Raw genomic sequence first — 20,407 nt, forward strand, 5'->3', positions numbered from 1 at the left:
CTGCTTCCAGAAAAATGAATTTGCTGCAGAAACAGTTTTTTCTTTTTATTCTGACATGTACATAAGAGGCTGTCTGAGTAGCTGAGGGAATTGTCTAATATATCTCCTTGGCATTTGTCAGTGGCTACTAAATTCCTGAAGTTTCTGTTCTACACAATTTTCAAGCAAAAAACCCTTGGGTGAAGATGATAATAGTTTATGTGAGCGTACCATATAGTCACAGTTGCAGCTGCATTTGGAGAATTAGTCCAATTCCTCAGAGCATGCTTTCACGGAATGAGTAGTCAGAAATTATGATGTCCAAGTTGTAGAATTACAAACAGAGGTTGAGAGAAAATATAAACTACATGAGGCCACTCAGCCGGGCCCTCCCATTTCAAGGTCCACTCTATTACTCTGCTTGTCTACTGAGAATCTTAACAGAGGCCATTAGATCATAATCACCTATGAGTTTCCATAGTTCAGAGTGGTGTGGAAGTAAGAAAAATATGGTTACTAAAAAGTAGAGTTATTTCCATTCTGGTTCTTTCTAGGTTGTTCTATTCCCTTCCAAATAGGTAATAGTTCCATGAGTGCCATCATTCCGAAATATACATTTAATAATGCTCAAAATGTTATGGCAGCGTAGTAAGCATTGGGCTAACAAGTTAGCTTCCATAGGGGGTTCTAACCTAAGTTGAGTCTGAGATCAAGTCCCATGTGTGAAGAAGACTGGGAAAGGTAAGTCTAGTGCCTCAGTGGTGATGTTTCTTGAGACTATCTGCTTCACCTGTCTGCTTCCATATGGCTGTAACAGAACCATCCCTGGGCACTGCCTTTTTACCTAACTTTCAAAATGCTTCAATTATTAAGGACACGCTAGCTTACGCCCATGTCATTCATCATCATTTTCTGGAAGGGTTTTGAAATTTTTCTTCTAAAATTTCAAGCAGAAATGAAGAGAACATGCTTAATGTTTCTGTAAATTATCCACAATAGAACTGCTCATCCTTTGAACTGTCCCTCACACAAAAAATATAGTAAATAGAAAAGCAAAAAAGTAACTCTTTACAACTGCTTTCTCTCCATGTTCTTACCTGTTCACACCTGATCTGAGAAGCCTTTTACAAATCATTTCCCTACTCCTGGCTCTCTGACAGCACGAGATCAAAGTGTCTCCAGCTTTGGAGTAACCTTTCTGCATAAATAAGTATAGCATTGGTACATTTTGGGGCTATATAAAGAACTTTTGGTTTAGTAGTAAAACTGAGTTATTTTTACAGAAGCTGATTCAAGGGATAGAGCCAAAGACTTGGAAGAGTACAATAGACCAAAAAAAAAAAAAAAAAAGCCAGCCAAGGACTTTGTGATATTTATGTTTAAAGACTGTACCAGCAGGATAACATTTATGAGGCTTTCCAAGTGAAGTACACCAATCGTCAGTAGAAGGCTCGGCTCAGTCTAACAACATTCTATCTTTCTCTTCATCATTTATGGGATCCCTGTTGGCCTCTGTGTGTTGTCCGAGGACTGGAAATGTGCACCATAAATCTTTGCTGGTCTTTTTAAATGAGACTTCGATTGTCTCAAGGGAGAATGGCACTGGGTCAATTCCATCCAGGAACCTCAAGTAATGATGGAATAAAGAATACAGGTCACATTTATCCTCAGAGTATGGATAAACTTCTTCTAAGCATGATTCTTCTTTACTGGGATACAAATATTTCTTTCCTAACTGCTAACTCTATGTTTAGTTTTATTCTCAGAACAACCAAATTTTTAGTAAAATGGAAACCAATATCTTTGTGGTTCTTTCTTCTTACCTCTTCCTCCTCATCATGCATATCTCCGTTGCCCCATGTCTCTGTAGCACATGTACATAAAATTTATATTATATCATCTTACGTAAGTTATTTCCTAGGTTTTTTTGCATGTATTCTTTTCCCTACAAAAGAGTGTATTTCCTGAATATCTGACTTATATTTAGAATCAATTCATCCATTGTTTTCCAGAATGCCTGCCAATAAGTGCATCATAAATAATTGTTGACCATATGTGTGAATAAAGTTGGCTTTTTAAAATATTTCACTGACACACTTCTTCCTTTAAAAAAAATATCAGGAAACCTTAAACCTCTCTTGCCTCCTGGATAGAATGTTGTCTTTCACATCCTACCCTTAACTCTTTCTATCATCATGCTCCCATGTTATGAACTGAATGTTTGTGTCCCGTCGAAATTCATGTGCTGAAATTGTAAGCTCCAATGTGATGGTATTAGGAAGTGGGGCCTTTGGGAAGTCATTGAGTCATGAGGGTGGAGCCCTCATGAATGAGATTAGTGCCCCAAGGAGTGCCCAGACCCTCAGTGCCATGTGAGGACACAGCAAGGAGAGAGGAATCTATGCACTAGGAAGCAGGTCCTTGTTAGACACAAGATCTGCCGGCACCTCAATCTTGGACTTCCCAGCCTTCAGGACTGTTAGAAATAAACTTTTGTTGTTTAAGCCAGTGAAGCTAGGGTATTTTGTCAGAGCAGCCCAAAGGGACTAAGACATCCTATAATCCTACAATGTACCTTGTGTTCCTACCAACCTGAATGTCTTCCTATTCCCCAGAGATGTTTTTCTATAACTCTGAAAGCTCTTCCTGTCTTTTCCATTTGTGAACTTGAATTTATCCTTCAAGATACAAGGCAAATGTCTCTTCCTCTGTGTATTCTCATGTGATTCCCCAGAGGAAACTTCAATAGTACTTAAGTGACACTTCGTAACTATCTCTACCATATCACCAATCATACCGTAAATGTCATACTATGGTTATTTGTTATTTGGCACCCTATCACACACACACAATCACACACACACACCATACAAACTTTCCTGAGCATAGATATTATACTTTATTCCTATACTTAAGCACCAAGCACAGTACATAAAAAATAACTAGGTATTAAATACACATAATATATATTTGTAGAATGAAAGAATGGTAAAATAATGAATAAATGAATGGAATAAATAGGAATTTAGAGACTAACAAAATATTGACCTTAGTTTGAATCCTATTTTAACCAATTCTAGCTTTTCATCGTGGGAAAGTTCCTGGCCTTTCTAAGGCTTCAGTTTTTTCATTTCAAAAAGGGAGTCATAGTAGTACTTTCAGAATAGATTTTTGATGAATGTTATAGAAGATGATTCATGGAAACACTTGGCAGGGTCTGGACGATGAGGAAGAAATGGAAGCAGAGGGTGAAGGAGGAAGAGAACGAGGAGGAGGAGAAGGAGGAAGAGGAGGAAAAGATGGAGAAGCGGGAAAAGGAGGAAGAGGGGGAAAAGGAAAGAAAAGAAAAGAATAAAAAGGAGAAGTAGTGATGCCAAATACATTTTCACCAAAAGTGAATGGAAATGCAAAGATAAAGTACACAAAATTCAACTAATCAGATGGTAATTCTAATCAGGAACCCTTATTGGGTTGTGTGGGAAGGAAAAAGAAATAGTAATGACAAGAGAAAGTTGTCATATCCCTTTTGAGTTCAGTCATCCAATCTTTTATGTTTTTAATTAACACAGATATTCCAAAGATAAAGAATGGATGGGAATTTAAAAGGAAAAGTAGTTATAACATTAAGCGATAAATCTATAAGAGAGATTTTTTGTCTTTTTTCAAATATTTTAATAAAAAAATAAAAACATCATGTAAAGATATTGCTCTCACGGTGTGCTTCATGGGCAAGATGCCTACAGTGAGGGTAAGACATCGAGACAGTATTTCTCAGACCTTGTTAAGAGCGAGAGCAGCTTGAAAAAACTTGATATAGGATGATTTTTTTAATCGCCACAGTTTATTGTCACCACCATTATGGGCATGTTTTAAAGAGGAAGGGAGGAGTGGGGCTTTCCAGAGAGTCAAATTTCATTAACCTAAACAATTTCCAAATCAATTGTTAAACCCACATCAAAGTCACTGAAAATAAATGGGTCTTAAGGAACAAACTTTTACCTGGATTATTAAGAGGATTTTAGTGTGAGGATGAGGAGTGTGGTTCAGGGCTCAGACCCCAGGAAAGGGTGGAGACAAAAGAGAGAAGCATTCTCCTTCAAATTTTTGAATAATCTTTATCCCCAAGTAAGTGAGACTTAGTCAAGTGTGGGCTAGGTGTCTCCAGCACTAACTAAAGCTACCTTCTTAGATATCAGGTCACCTTCTGCTACTAACCAAGTAAATCTAGGAAAAAAGAAGTCAGTATAAACCCTTCATAAACAGCCACTCCCATATTCATATATCTGTTGTCACCACGGAGGGTGTTCTTATAGCTCAGAAGGTTCTGAACAGAACTTATCTACAAACACACACACATGCATGAACATACACACAAAAGGAACGAAAATTTGCCCCATGTTGTCTCTACTCCTCCAAATCTGTGATAAGTAAATACTAGTAGTGCCAATAATTCTGGAATATAAATATCATTAATTCATTTTGATGTCACAGGAGTGTAAGAGTAGAAACATGATGGAGGGGCAAGTGATTTTAGGAAGTTTCCCAGCCCCTAAGTTATTTGTTTATTTCAAGAAGTGTTCCAAATGCTAAAAGAAAATTCTTTAGCTGAAATTATGTTTCCAGACTATTCTTTCATATAAAAATGAGCAAATTATCAACTTAATTTAAAAAGCTGTTATCTGCACATATGTGCACTTAATCTTTATATATGCAACAGGCCTATAGCTACTTTATATAGATGTCTTTCTTGGAAGGCAGGACAATATCTGTTAGCATCTTTCACCCCAGGATGCTCAAACATGCGATTTGCACATAGCAGAGGTTCAATATTTTTTTTTGTTTTTAATATACTTGAGCTGTAACCAGAGTGGGTGTATGTACCTACAAACTTACAGTTATTGATGTCCTTATAAAAGTGATTAATACCCCCTCAGAGATCTTCCAGTTTCCAAAGTATATGTCAAAATCAGTGGGCTCTGAGAATACTGGGGAACTGAGGGTCGGAAAAGGTCCAGTTTCCATCTCTTGTCACAGTCCCAAATGCTATCATTATTTACTGAAGGCCAATGATTTGCTTGGCACTGTACAGCTCACAGGGGAAAGCTCTGTGTCTGCCCAGTAGGGTTTGGAGAACAAGGTTGTAAGATATAAAAGACAAGTCAGAACTGGCAAGAGTGAAGAGCAATCTAAGCCTATGGCTTAAAATACCGTTAAAATAATCATTAAAACCAGGCGCCAAACACACCCCATGATCTAGGCCAAAAATAGAGGAAAATGTAAGATTTTTCACCCAGTAACCACAGACTCTTTGAAATTGGTAAGCATAAGGGAAAGGAGTGAGAAAATTCTTCCTAGATATTTTAGGAGAGAGTTGTATTGTTGTTGTGAATGTTGTTATTGTATAGTATGCACCCCGCAGTTCCATGGCTTATGTTGGGATATATACAAGAATGATACATGACTGGGATATTTTCAACAGGCAAAGAGGTATTCTCCACTTAACCGAGGATATAACTTGTATAGACTAACATCTTATCTAAGAGCCTTCAAGCCCAGGCTGATTTCTCATAATGTGCCACGTAAGGGCCATAGATGATTTGATTTCCAAAGAAAGGTATATCCTTCAAATGCTGATTCCCCAAATATGGAAAGCATGTAAATTTCCCTGTGAAAAGATGATGGAATGTGCGGTAGGCAGAATAATACCTCCCAAAGATGTTCACGGCTTAATCCTCAGAACCTGTGAGTATATTACCTTACTTGGCAAAAAGGTCTCTGCAGATGTGATTAAGCATCTTGATAAGGGGAGATTATCCTCAATCACAGTGGCCCTCATGATAGGGAGGCAGGAGGCCCGGAGTCAGAGTAGAAGACGTGATGATGGGAGCAGAGGTTGAAGTGATGTGAGAAAGGGACCAAAAGTCAAGGAATGGAGGGGGACTTTAGAAGCTGAAAAAGACAGGGAAATGAATTCTCCCTAGAACCTTCAGAAGGAATGTAGTCCTGCTAACATCTTCATTTTAGGACTTCTGACTTCCAGATAACTAAGATAATATATTTGTGTTGTTCTAAGCCATTAATGTAATGGTAATTTGTTATAGCAGCAATAAGAAATTAATATGGAGGGGGCAAAAATCATCCTTTCGAAACAATCTTGGTAGTGGGTATGTCTAAGGTTCTGCTGTATATTTTGACCCCTTCAGAAAGCATCTGGAGACATTTTCATAGCAAATGGGTCTTCCACATTTTCCAAGGGCACGTCAGCCTATGGGTATAAGGTATGTTAATAGTATTCTATGTTTAAGACACTATCTACAGAATTTCTGGAAAAGGAGCACTTTCCTCTCCCAAATAGCTCCGTGCTAGCTCAGAACACTCCAGGAAATATACTACATATACGGAAGTTTTATTTAACATTCAAAAAAATTGGTCATTCAAGTTTACCATATTAACAGAATAAAGGAGAAACAGCATAAGATCATCACATTAAATGCAGAAAACGAAAATGACAAGATTTGATATCTATTCACAATGCAAACTTTCAGAAATTTGGAATTGAAGGAAATTTCTGCAACCAGTTATAGAGATCTGATGAAAAAACAATCTAACACTGTACTAATATTATGCAGTCACATGCCACATAATGACATTTCAGTCAATGAAAGACTGTGTATACAATGGTGGTTCCATTAGATTAGTACCATATAGCCTAGGTATGTAGCAGGCTGTAAAATCTAGATTTGTGCAAGTAGGTTCTATCATGTTCACACAACAACAAAATCATTTAAGGATGTATTTCTCAGAATGTATCCGTGTTATTAAGCAACGCACGACTATAGTTAACAGTGAGAGAGGCAGCCTTTTCCCCTGAGACTGGGAACAAGGCAACAATAACTACTCTCATTGTTTCTATTAAAAATTTGCTGGAGATCGTAGCTAATTCAATAAGACTAGAAAAAGAAAACAAAAGGCATACATATTGAAAAGAAATAAGACTATCTTTATTAAAGAGATGACATGATTGTCTACGTAGAATATTCCAAATAATTTACAAAACAAGCTAAAAGCAATGGGGTAAGTTTGTCAAGGTAATAGATAAAAAGATTAACACATAAATATAAACTATGTTTTAGAAACTAGCTATGTTAGAATATATCAGCTATGTTTTAGAAACTGACACGCTGATTCTAAAATTTACATGGATATGCAAATAACCTGGACTAGGAATTCAGCGGGAGAAAGGAGAGTCTTTTATACAAATGGTGTGGGAGTAAGTGTTTATCCATATGGAAAAATGAACCTGACTCTTGCCTGCTGTCATGTAAATATTAATTTGAAGTGCATCATAGAACTAAACATAAAAATTCAAAATATAAAACCTCTGGAAGAAAACATAGGAGAAATCTTTACAACTTTGAATAGGTTGGAATTTCTTAGATAAGTCACAAAGAATACAACTCTTTGAAAGATACTGATAAGAGAATGAAACAGCAAACAGACTGGAAGAAAACATTTGCCATGTATATACATGACATAGGAATTATATCTAGAATACGAAGAACCCAAAAAACTCAAGAATAGATCAAATAACCCTATAAAAATTGGCAAATACTATCAGACACTTCACAAAAGAAGAAATACAAATAGTCAAAAACCACATCAAATAGACTCAGCATCATTATTCATCAAGGTAATGAAAGTTAAAACTACAAATCAATACCATTGCATACTGGAATGGCTAATGGTGAGAATGCAAAATGGTACACTACTTTGGAAATAGCTTGTCAGATACTTATAAAGCTAAACATATATGTACCATAGGACATGGCCATCCACTACTAGAAATTTGGCCAAAATAAAGTATAAACATATGTCTACAAAAATACTTGTACATGAATGTGGATAGCAGCTTTACTTGTCATAGACTCATATCGGAAACAACCCAAGTGCCCATCAATTGGTGACTGGATAAACAAACTGTAGTATATCCTTGCAAAGAAATACTACCAGAAACTAAAAAGAATAGACTAGAGGCACACAACAATGTGGATGAATCTCAAAAACATTAGCTGGCTGGTAAGAGCTTTGCCCCAAACAGTACGCACTCTGAGATTTTATTACATGAAACTCTAGAAAAGACAAATCTGATCCACGTCTGCCTGTGGCCAGAGGTTAGGGAGGAATTGTCTGGAAAGGGACACAATCTTCAAGAGTAACAGAATTGTTCTATACCTTGATTGTGGAGGTGATTGCATGGATAGACACATTTCTCAAAGCTTATCAAAGTGCACACTTAAGAATGAGTGCAATTTATTTTATGTAACTTACACATCAATCCGGCAGATAATTTTTTTTCTCTTCCTAATACCAAAATACGTAAACATCTACCAACTACACACCCTCATATTCTACCTGTGTCTTTATGTCAGACCCATGTACTCTAGCTCTTTCTTTCTGTGAGTGAGTCCTTCCAACGTGGTCTCTAAATAATTCAAGCAAATAGAGCTCTGAGTGCAGACACACTTCATAAACACTAAAAGTATGCTCAGCCTTGTAAGACTTTTCAGATGTTATATGATTCTGCTTCCCCTGGGGCCTCTATTACAGGTATTCAACCCTACGGAATAAGGACTAAAAGCTGGTGACAAAAGGTAGGTATTTAAGGAATGACAGAAACAGGAAGAAACAAATGTCTGGAGAAATTAACCGTCCTTCCAGTGATGAGTGACTTCCAGAGACCAATATGTTGCTACATCAAAGTGTCCCTGTATGCCTTTGAAGGAGGTTATTTCTGTCTGCTCAAAGATGTTGCGAAATGCTATAGTTGGTGATAACAGTTACCGCTTTTCCACCCCCTCGTTGGCATAGAATTACAACACAAGGGGATAACAATTAAATATTATTACAGCCTGCGGTTTCCATGGTTAGAATGCATATCTTTAGGACTATAAAAGGCCTGAAAGTGGGTGGCATTGCTGAAAAGTTCACTAGGAAATGACAACCAAAGCTTTGAAAACATAAATGGCCTGTCCATCAGGATGCTTGAAGTCAAGTCCGATTAGAATATCTCACAAGATTATCTTAAAACGATTTTGACTTTCCAGATCTTCACTAACTTTTTTTTAGAAATATTTCTCTGAATCACCTCTATTTACACTAAATAGAGGTGAAGTTGAAGCAGCAAGCAAATAGCAGGTCAGTAAAATTAGTCCTTTCTCCAGTTAATGTACACACTTCTTGGTGATTTGTATAAAGTGAGGAAAGTCACATGGATATTCTAAAAATGGTTGAATATAAAAAAGTCACTTCTATCTTAGCTTGAAATGCTTTTGTGTGTGGACAGCTGGTTAACTGTCCTCCATCTGTTGTCATTTCATAAAATGCTTCTCTCTGGGCAGCAGAAGAAAACATTAGGCAAATAGAGAAAACCATCTGAGATTAAAAGTTTTCTAGGAGAATGTCAAAGGGGACAGTAAGTGTATGAATAATGGAAAGATGACTATCAGGAGGTCTCTGGGGACAGAAACTTCTAAGCAGCATCAGACCATGTTATCGTGATTCCTGCTGGTAACTTGAACCAACTTCAAAGCTTTTCTTGGTGGATTACACCAAGAGGACCCATTATCAGAAAGGCATAGTTAATTGGAGTGAATTATTAGAAGCTTAACCTGCCCTAAATGGAGTACAGCTGCTAAGTCACACTATAAAAATGAAATTGGACCACTCATCTGCTTATGTAGTTAATAATTTTGTTTAAATTAGATATCTGATTTGTAAAGCCAGAACAGAGTAACACCACAGGGAAAAAAGTAATCAGAGTTTAGCAAATATCACATTTAAATGACCTCGATGTACTTTAATCATGCCATACGCTTTTCTAGACATTTTTAACACTTTAGAGATTAATCCGTTTTCTTGGGGTGTTATTTCTTCCATAAAAATAGCCTTTGTCCCTGGATGTGTGTTTTAACTGTATTGGCAGTGCTTGCAATACTTGTGGTCTCACTATCTAATGCCACTGCTTCATAAAGGGGAATTTAGACTAAAGGTCACAATATAATAAAATCATTTTCTTTGTCACTCCTGAACAGAACTTAAAAGGAACAGGTGCACAGTCTGGGAGGAAGACTGAGTTGGTAGGGTAAAAGACATCTTTTCTTTTCTTCCTTTCTTCCTTTTCTTTTCTCCATCAGTAGGTTCCAAAAAACATCATGGGAAAGGACTTTGATACAAACAGATGTATCTTACTCTAGGAAAATCACAAACATCAATTACGAAGAAACAGAAGGACATAGACATCTGAGGAAAGAAGATATGCTGCCCAATTTCCTTTCCCGCATCCTTGGTGTGTGCACATTTGGGAACTCGGTAAGTTGTCATAGGGTTAAGGAAGTAAACAGATGCTGGCTGTTGATAATCCCTGGTGAACTTTCAGAGCCCCGTGGTGATTTGCCTGATGTCTCTCTCCTTATCGGAATGCCATTGTAAACGCTCACCTGGGTAAGCACTCCAGCCTGCCCAAGCAACTTTCATCTGGCATCAATCGTGGCCATAAAACAAGCCCATGAGTAATATAACAGCCCAGGTGTCTACAATTTCCAACTTCCACACCACCTGACAGCATGCAACCACTTTCAAATCAAGGTTTTCCTATCTCTATTTAAGGACAATGAGGAGAACTCTAAGAGTTGTAGCTCAACCCCAGACATGCTTATGGTTGAATGAAACACTCTTACTCATTTCCCAGAAAGTCAGCAAATACTGTGAGTGATCAAAGTGGAATGACATTCTCGAGCAGTGTAAAACCAACTGGACTAATGTCAGCAATGCAGCTTGCATAACCAGCAAATGCCTGATCTTGAAAAAGATTGTCTTGACTTGCGAATATGTTCTTCATTCAACGGCTGGGAGAATCTGTCGGTGGTACCCAGACTTGTCAGCTTTGAATGTCTGAAGAGCTTTTACATTGCTAAAGATAAGGTAGCAGTTGTGATCCAAAATATTTCTTGTCAGGTCTATATTTGTGTCCTAGGTTTCAAGACATAAAATAAATCAGAGAAGTTAAAGTTTATACTGTTTTTAAAATTAGATAAGGAGAACTGGATGGAAGTGATGGTTGAACAACATGGTGAATGTACTAAATGCCACTCAATTGTATACTTTAAACATGGTTAATTTTATCTTATGTGAATTTCACCTCAGGAAAAATGAATTTTAAAATTTTGCTGAAAAAAAGTAACTGAGGAGTTAAGGCCAAAACATTCTGGGAACAATTTTTAACTCATTCACTCCACAAACATTTTTGCACACTGAGTAAGAGCCAGGCACTTTGGTATGGGGCTTAGAAAATTCAAGCGTTTATATTCCCATATCCTTAAATTCCCAGAGTTTACAACCAGAATTTCCTTTTTTTTCTCTAATCAAATCTTCTGGGAAAGAAAATCTCTTTTTCTGTCTTATCAAGCTGAAGTTTCCAGGGTTAGTCCTGGATTCAGTCCTGGCTTGGCCCCTTTCTAATTGTGTAATTCTAAGCCTCACTTTTTTCACCTGAAAATAAGAAGAATAAAGGCATCAACCTTAAGATATTCTGAGTATTCCATCAGACAATGCAGGGAAAGCATTTAGCATAGTACTAGTATTCAAATTAAATTGATGTCAGGCTTCATTACTGATATTGTGTGATTTTCCTTCATCCTTCACGTCAATATGGATGTCTTAACTTCTTAGCACACTTCAATGACTGTACAGTACATCTTAATGATAATAAAATCAGCTGCACTGAATCAAATTAATTTTTAAAAGTTTCCATACTTGATATATCTTACTGGAATAGTTGGACTATGGAACTACAGATTAAAATGACTAGTTAAGAGCTAATTCTTTCCTTGGCCTTCAAGTTTTCCCATCCCAAAATGTTGTCCTGTAAAAACTGGTCCATCTCCAGTCACCTGAGAAAATTCTGTCACCTCCTAAGTTAGGCTCAATATCATGTGAAATAGCCTCCAAGCTAATGAAAATTTTTTGGAATAATAAGGGTAAAATAATACATCTATTTCTAGCTGCAGTTTATTATTTTTTTTACTTTCTCTTTACTTTTTTGGAAAATCAACTTTATTGAGGTATAATTAGCACATAATAAAACGTTCTATTTTAAGCATACAGTTGGTGAGTTTTAACAATATACACTCTTATGTAACCACCACTCTAATCAAGATATCAAACATTTCCATTGCCCCTCAAAAATACCCTTCTGCCCCTTTGCAGTTAGCCCTACCCCATCCCTGCCCCCAGACAAATACTTCTCTGCTTTCTGACATTTATATTAGTATAGCTTGGTCTAGAACAAAGTGTTGGCAGACTGTGATCCACAGGCCAAAGCTGGCCTGCTGCTCTTTTTTGTAAGGCCCACAAGCTAAAAATGTGGAATTTTTTTTCATATTTAAATGATTGGAAAAAGCAAAAACAAAACAAAAGAATAATAATATTTCATTATTTATGAAATGTTGAGATTAAAATTTCAGTGTCCAAAAACAAAGTTTTTTAGTAATTCAGCCATGCTCATTTGTTTACATACTGTCTATGACTACTTTTGTGTTACAATGGTAGAGGTAAGAAATTGCAACAGAAACCAGACGGACCACAAAGACTAAAATATCAACTTTTTTGTCCATTACAGAAAATGGAATCATATGGTATGCGGTCTTTCGAATCTGGCCTCTTTTGCTCAGTGTAAGTTTTTTATATCCATCCATGTTGTTGCATGTAACAGTAATTCAGCCTTTTCACTGCTGAGCAGTATCCCATTGTATGAATATGTCACAATTTGTTTACTCATCCACATGTTGATACACATTTGGGTTGCTTCCAGTTTGGGGTTGTTACACGAATTAAGCTGTTACAAACATTCTTATACAAGTCTTTTGGTGTACCTATGTTCTTATTTCTCCTGGGAATATACCTAGGAATGGACTTACTGGGTCACCTGATAAAGGTATGGTTAACTTTACAAGAAACTGCTGTGACTGTCAATTCTAGTTGCTCCACATCTTTTGCCAAAAATGGCAAAATTTAAAAATTTGTATTCTTGGGGCTTAAAATGGTAAGAATTTCTAAGCAAAAACACATAATCTAACTTGGGTTAACTTCTTGAGTCATTTGTATTGTTCAAAGTGTTAATTACGAGTCCATTTCTACCTCTCTTATCTTGTTTTCCCACAATGATACTGTCTTTGGATTTCTATTTAACAACTATATGCCGTTTACAGATGACTGAAATATACTGTATTTTTCAAATCAGGTGATGATAAAATAGACCAGGGTCAGCATATTTTTTCTGTAAAGGGCCATTTGGTTTGGCTTTGCAAACTATATACGGTCTCTGTTACACCGTCTCCTCCTCCTTCTCATTTTTTTTATGGTCCTTTAAAAAATGTAAAAATCATTGTAAGCTGATGGGCTATGCAAAAATAGAGCACGAGCCAGATTTGAGCTAAAGGCTATCTAGTTTACCAGCCTTTGACATAGAGCACGTGTTTCATAATTTAACAATGCTCAGAGTTTTCTGTATTGTTTCCTTAAAATAGCGATCAAACACAAGTCCATCTGACATGGTCAGGAACCGATAGCTCTCAAGGAAAGTATCCGAAGACACAGCTAACACTCTCTTGGGTAGGCAACAACCGGCATTCTGCCGGAGTCAGCTCCTACCAGCTTGAAGAGCTGATTGTTAATACTCATGAATTTTGTCGGATGATTATTAAACCATTGGTAGCTTGCAGTGGGCCATGGTGGGAGTATTTACACTATAAAAATCAGTAAATACTTTTTTTTTAGAGAGCAGACTTACTGCATACCTCTGGCAGCAACCCTTGCGAATACTAGTGCTTCTGCAACCTGCATGCCCAGACCTGATGGTAGATGGCTAGCCTAAAAAATAAATCCACCAGTCACATTCCCTAGATACTCTGGGAGACAACCGACCGCACTTCTTTCCCATAATAATGTGGAAAACCCGTATTTTTCTCTCACCTGTAATCTAACTCAAAACTTAGAAATCCTGGCCATAAATTTAGAAGTCCAATCAGTTTCTATAACCCTCACCAGAAGGCAGAAGAAACTAGAAAATACTTGTATATCTGAATTGCTGCATATTTCTGGTCTCATTTTTTCTATTGCTACGTGAATGCGCATTTTAATTTTTCCAAAGATACAATTAAAATAATACAGTTACCCATATTTTTAGAGTTTAATGTTTTATTCCCACTGTGTCTATAACAATTTCAGATGACAGCTTTGGTCTATGTTTCCTTTTGTGAGTTGAGTTGGATTATTATATAAATCAAAAGAGCGTTGCATACAAAATCTGATCCCCAATCACTGCTCTGTCATGAATTAAGAGTGTATTTTACATTTTAAAGGATTATAAGAGAAGAAGAAGAAAGAAGAGGAGGAAAAGGAAGAGGAGGAGGAGTAAGAAGGGGAAGACAATGTGACGGCAACCATATGGTCTGCAATGCCTAAAATATTTACTATCTGGCCCTTTACAGAAAATGTGTGCCAGCCGTGTCATAGAAAATCAACACAGCATTAATATTTCATAATCTACTTAACATTTTGTGCATTATGACATAAGATATAGGACATGGGATAAATTTTCTTCCTATATATTTCTTTTTATTTAATGACAAAGAAAGAAATAAGTACATAGAATATAGAGCAATAGGTTTAATGGAAATCCACTTGTTTTCCCCTCTTCAGACTTAACTCTCTCTCAACCCTCCTCATTTTTGTAGGTAAGTATATTAATTTAAAAACAGAAGAGACTGAATGGAGCAGGGAGTAATTAACTCTCCATATCTATCACTTCACTTACCACCCGGCAAGCAGTCCTCAAATATTCATAAGTTCTAGATCTTTAAAACAGGGTATGCTAATAAATTTTACCCTTGTTTGTGACAGACAGGGTACCACAAAATTGAAACATAGTTATCTACATAGAATTCCTGTGCTTCTGGTGTTTACATGTTCAATTTGAAATAGTTTACGAAGAACTTGCTGTACCCTAGGTACTCTATGACCGATCTGAAAGCAGTCTAGATACACATTTAGCTATAACTTAAAAATTAAACATACAACCACACTGTAAATGATCCATTTTATCCAGGCATTCCTCCAAACATTGATGTCTTCTCATATTTAACACTCTACCAGTTTGCATGATAATTTGCATTTACAAAGGAGATATTTGACCAACCCATTGACAGAAGAGACCCAAGATGGAAGTCTTTCTTTAATCTTGATACTGTTCTCTCAGCCTTCCCCCAAAAGCAAACAGCAGCCCTGCTTAGTACCTAGCTGTTGATGGACATCTAACTATAAGTGGAAGGAGCCTCCTGAGCCAATCGCAAGAGTTGAAGTCTTGGTTCTGCTTCAGGTTACAGCAGCTCAAAGCACGTGCCTGCACTTGTATGGCACTGAAAATATGAAGATTGAAGAGAAAACAGTGGGAAGAGCAGGGCAAGGGCATTCCAGACAGAAGGAACACAGGTGCAAAGCTCTGGAGGCAGAAGAGATGGGCCAGCCTGAAGATCAGGAAGGAAGAAGGGCCTGCATGGCCAGTGTGCCATCAGAGTGTTTTAAGAAGTGATAGGAGCCAATTATATTTTTGAAAGTGCATACTCAGTGGCTACTAGATGGTAAATGAATGACAGCTGGGCAGCAGAAAGATAAGAAAGACCTGCTGGAAGGTTATCTTAGGTAGTCCCGGTAGCAGATAATGTTGGCAATGGAGAAGCAGTAACAGAACATATTCATTATATATTTTTGACTCATTACTGTAAGGATTTGGGCAATGGGCTGATGATGATATATTTTTGTTATGGAATTAAATAAGCATTCAATAAATTCTTGCATGAGAAAGTAATTCTAGTGCTCCGTGTCATTCTCCTAAACTACATTGTACCTTTTTTTAAGGAAAGATAATGTCATTGCTTTCTTGCACCACTACTGAATAGTAACTGCTATGGACTGAATGTTTGTGTCCCCAAAATTCATATGTTGAAACCTAATCTCTAACATGATACTATTTGGAGGTAGAGCCTGTGGGAGGTAATTAGTTTGTGAGAGTGGAGCCCTCATGAATGGTATTAGTGCCTTTATAAGAAGACGTCAGAGCACTAGCTCACTCTCTTTTCACCATGCGAGGATACAATGAGAAGTCAGTAGTCTACAACCAGGAAGAGGGCCCTCATCAGAACTTGACAATGCTCGTACCCTGATCTTGAACTTGTGCCTCCAGAATTGTGATAAATAAATTTCTGTTGTTTATAAGCCATCCAGTTATGGTACTTTATTATAGCAAAGTGCTGGCTTAGACAGAAACTAATACTCTCTTCTACTTGCAGTTGGTATTCAGTTGATGCTCTTTTACAGAGAGATGTGGTGGCCATAGGCATGTATTGATCTGATATGCCTTCAAGACAAAGGGTGCTATGAGGAGTGTAGCTAACTGACAGCCTCCATCTGCTGCATCTTTACGATCCACCACAATGTTCACATCAAGGCCCCACTCTCCCTGGGTTTCTCCCAACCAATGACTGAACACAGCACAGGGACTAGAGCAAGATTACTCTGCTTAATGCACGACTCTTCTAATGGGCTATCTTTGTGTTGAGACTTCCCACCAGCCTGGCCAAGATTTTCTCAGGGCTGTGCTGCAGTATGAATCTCATCTTACTCAAAGCTCCTTCCTTCCCTCTGTCCTTTCACAGGCATAACACCTGCATCACGTCCAAGGGTTCTTCCGTCAAACTCCTGCTCGCCTTCCCTTTATCCTTTGTAGGTATTTCCCCTATTAAATCTCGTACACATCTAATTCAATCTTGACATCTGCTTTATTAGAGTTCCTGAGCTAACAGTAGAGATAATTACTAAAATCACTTATTATCATGCAATTTAGTGCTGCTATCTCCTGAAAAGAGAACTGGTGAAAGGACAAGAGAAGTTCAGTTATTATACTAGAAAGCAGATGAATGAGTGGTAATGATTTGGTATACCAGAGAAAGCTGAATCTTAAAGTCACAGAGCAAAAAGGCAAAAAGCAATTTTATTTACCATACGATGTCCTCAAAGTCTCAGGAATTGGCAGCACCAGTTTCTTCTGGTATTGAGGTGGGGGAAAAAGATAAGTAAGAAGTCTACTTAAGACAAATTAGCACTGCTTTCCCCACTCCAGGATTACCTTCTCTCTGAGTGAGGGGTAGTTATGTCTCTATCTGCAGCAAGGCAAGCTTCTATTCCTTCCAGGAGTATTCCTTCCATTCCAGTAGAAGACTTGAGATCCCTGTTCCAGAGAGAGCAAAGCAGAAAAACCCTACACTGAGACAAGGTCCATTGATGAAAAGGTACTCCTTGACTTTCCTTGCCCACTTAGATTCTAGAATATTGGAAGCCAAGAGTCTACCTTCCATGTCGGGAATAGAAAGTCTCTTTTATGGGAAATCTGACTATACCAAGAGTAAAGATTTAAAGTACTGTCTTTGGGCTTCTGCAAGGAAATTACGTCATCAGAATCATTGCAGGATTCTGCAATGACCATAGTCAACAGGATGACCATAGTCAACCAGTCCAACAAGCAGTCTGGGGTCCCAGGCACTTAAAGGAGGAAATAATTTTTGAAATAGATTGAAAAAATAAGCAAGCACGAAAAAACAGATACTTGGAGGAGCAAAAATAATCCAAAAAATTATTTCGAAGAGATAAAAAGCATATGTAAGAAAAAAGAACAGAATGCTAGGGAAAAGAATTTTTTAAAAGCCTTTTGAAATTAAAAATATGAGAGAAGGAAGTTTTAAAAACTTCAATATAAAGTTTTGGAGATAAAGTTGGTGAAATCAGAAAAAAATAGATGAAATAGTAGGAATTATAGAAAGAAAATATAATCAGATAAATATTTCAAGACAGCATCTCAAAATAGAAGGAGATATCTTTCCATATTAAGAGGTCCAGAGGTCCATAAGACGGAGATTGAAAATGGACCCATCCCAAAATACGCCATTGTGAAATGTCAACTCTTGAGACTCATGAAGGATTCTATAAATTTGTAGTAAGAAAAAGTACGTTTTATATAAAGTTTCTACAGTCCACGATAATGGATTTTTCAATAGTATCTCTAAATGCCCAGAGACTATGGAGAAATGTCTTCAAAATTTTTAGGAAAAATTATTGCCAACCTAAAAATTACACACCCTGCTGAATTCTCAACTCAGTGATAAGGTAAAGTCAAGACATCTTCAGATGCATGAGCTGTCAAAATTTTACTCTCCCTATAAACTATCATAACATTCCTGGAGGAAAAAGACGACATGAGTTCTAGAAAATAGGAAACTAACTTGGAAGAGGTGAGGGCAATCAGAATGATGGTTAAGAGAAATCCCAGGATAGCAGCTGTGCAGTCAATACAAAGAGCAATCAATCTTAATTAGAGTTTGTTGGAATGTTTTGGAAAATCACGTCCGAAGATGAAATTGATAGATTGCCAAATGTCCATAATATTGAGAAATACATACATAGCTGAGGCAAACATGGGTCTTGAATTAATGATCAGTACAAAGAAAACAAAAAACAATTATCAACAAAAAAATTATAAAAGAAAAGTGATCATAGTATACTATATGGCTCAGCTGTGACTAATATTTTCATAGTTGTAATATCATATAGAAATGAATATTGATCTAATAATAAATACCCAATAATCATCCTGGAAGGAAGAGGTCATAGGATTCTTGTACTCATGGGACAGGAAAAGGAGTATTCAAATCCTATATTTCACAGTGAGCATTCCAGAAATAATTCTTAAAGGTGAGAAATCAAGAGATAGTGTTATTATCAAACATCAGTTGGAGATATGTAGATAAATATTGAAACAATCTGCTAACAGAGTTGAGAGTGATTGCCTTGTGGGGAGTGGAACACGGATGAAGGAAACAGCTGTCTCTAGCAACAAGACAAAAATGCAAGCAGAAAGTCACTCCTCTCACACACACACAATGTTATTTTAATATTCATACCATCATCCCTATAATTAAATTAGCCAATCAGATTTGCCAAAGAAATCTAGCTCTGGGAAAATCTTGCTGCTATCATTGGGCTAGAAAACCTCTTAATTTTATTTTTGACTAATTTTGAATGCCATTACCTTTTTTTTTCCCCAAAGAAATACTTTGCACAGATGAAACAAATATAAATTGAAAAGAAACATCTATGAAGATCCAGATCTTAAGCGTAGCTCCTAATTAATGGAGGAGGGGAAAGGAGCGGGTGTGAGGAGGCCAGTTTGGCGGCTCCAGCTTCCAGTAGCTTATCTTTCTGAGGATTTTATCTATGCCAAGTAATATCACACACACACACATACATACACACACACACACACACACACAAAAGAACGCACACTTTTTTTCCCTTTGACAATCAGGAAAACTCCATGGATAGAGCTGAGTTGCTCAGAATATATTATAGACCAATAATTTTTGGATCATGTCTATAAATGTCTATAGAAGGAAAGAGGCAATAATGCTAATGTAAATAGGGAAGTCATTCCCAAGGCAAGGCTCTGAAATGAAGTGCCTCTAGATGCCCTGCCAAACAGGTTTCAGCAATCTTTCCTTGCTAATCTCCAACCAATCCCACCTACAAAGAAAACGGCCATCATGTTGGAATCTAAACTCCTTGTTTATATCCCAATAGGCCAGACTCTAGAAATGAAAGTAGATTTGGTTTCACATATACTTTTTCTGTTCAGAGAAGGAGACTCATTTAGGCTTTGGCCTGAGAGTATGCTGTTCTGTGAAGAGTTTCCAAACCAAGACAGGGTGTGGTGAGCAATCTTGGCACTTCAAGTAGCTGAAGATAGATGCCCTGTGGGATTTTGCCATGCATTACCCACACACTCTATTGTCATTAGTACATATTAGACAACACCACCACACCCTGCCATGCACTAGTATTTTCAATTAAAAAACCTTCCGAGGTTTCCCTGTAAATATCTTACAAAGGGTAACATGGAGGCCATTGCTTATGAGGACTCATTACTGAGACCTGGTGTTACCTGCCATCATTTCATCTGGACATAAAGTAAACGAATGGGAGTCCCTGAAGATGTTGCAGGAGACCAAAAAATGGAGCCCAGCTCCCAATTAAAAGAGATCTTCAGAACTTTAATTTTATATTTTTTTGGCCATGCTTTATTGCTTTACATTTTGGTATCTACTAAAGCTCCTTTCTGTTGTACTATCTGACCCCAAAAGTAACTATTCTCAAAAAAATATAAATTCGTTCATCCAGAACAAGCTACCAGATTAGAACACAATACTGTGCCATTTACCATGTCACCATGTCATCATGGATACACCTAGAGGGAAAAGAAGAAAGA

This window comes from Equus asinus, chromosome 13 (genome assembly GCF_041296235.1).
Source record: "Equus asinus isolate D_3611 breed Donkey chromosome 13, EquAss-T2T_v2, whole genome shotgun sequence".
NCBI lineage: Eukaryota > Metazoa > Chordata > Mammalia > Perissodactyla > Equidae > Equus > Equus asinus.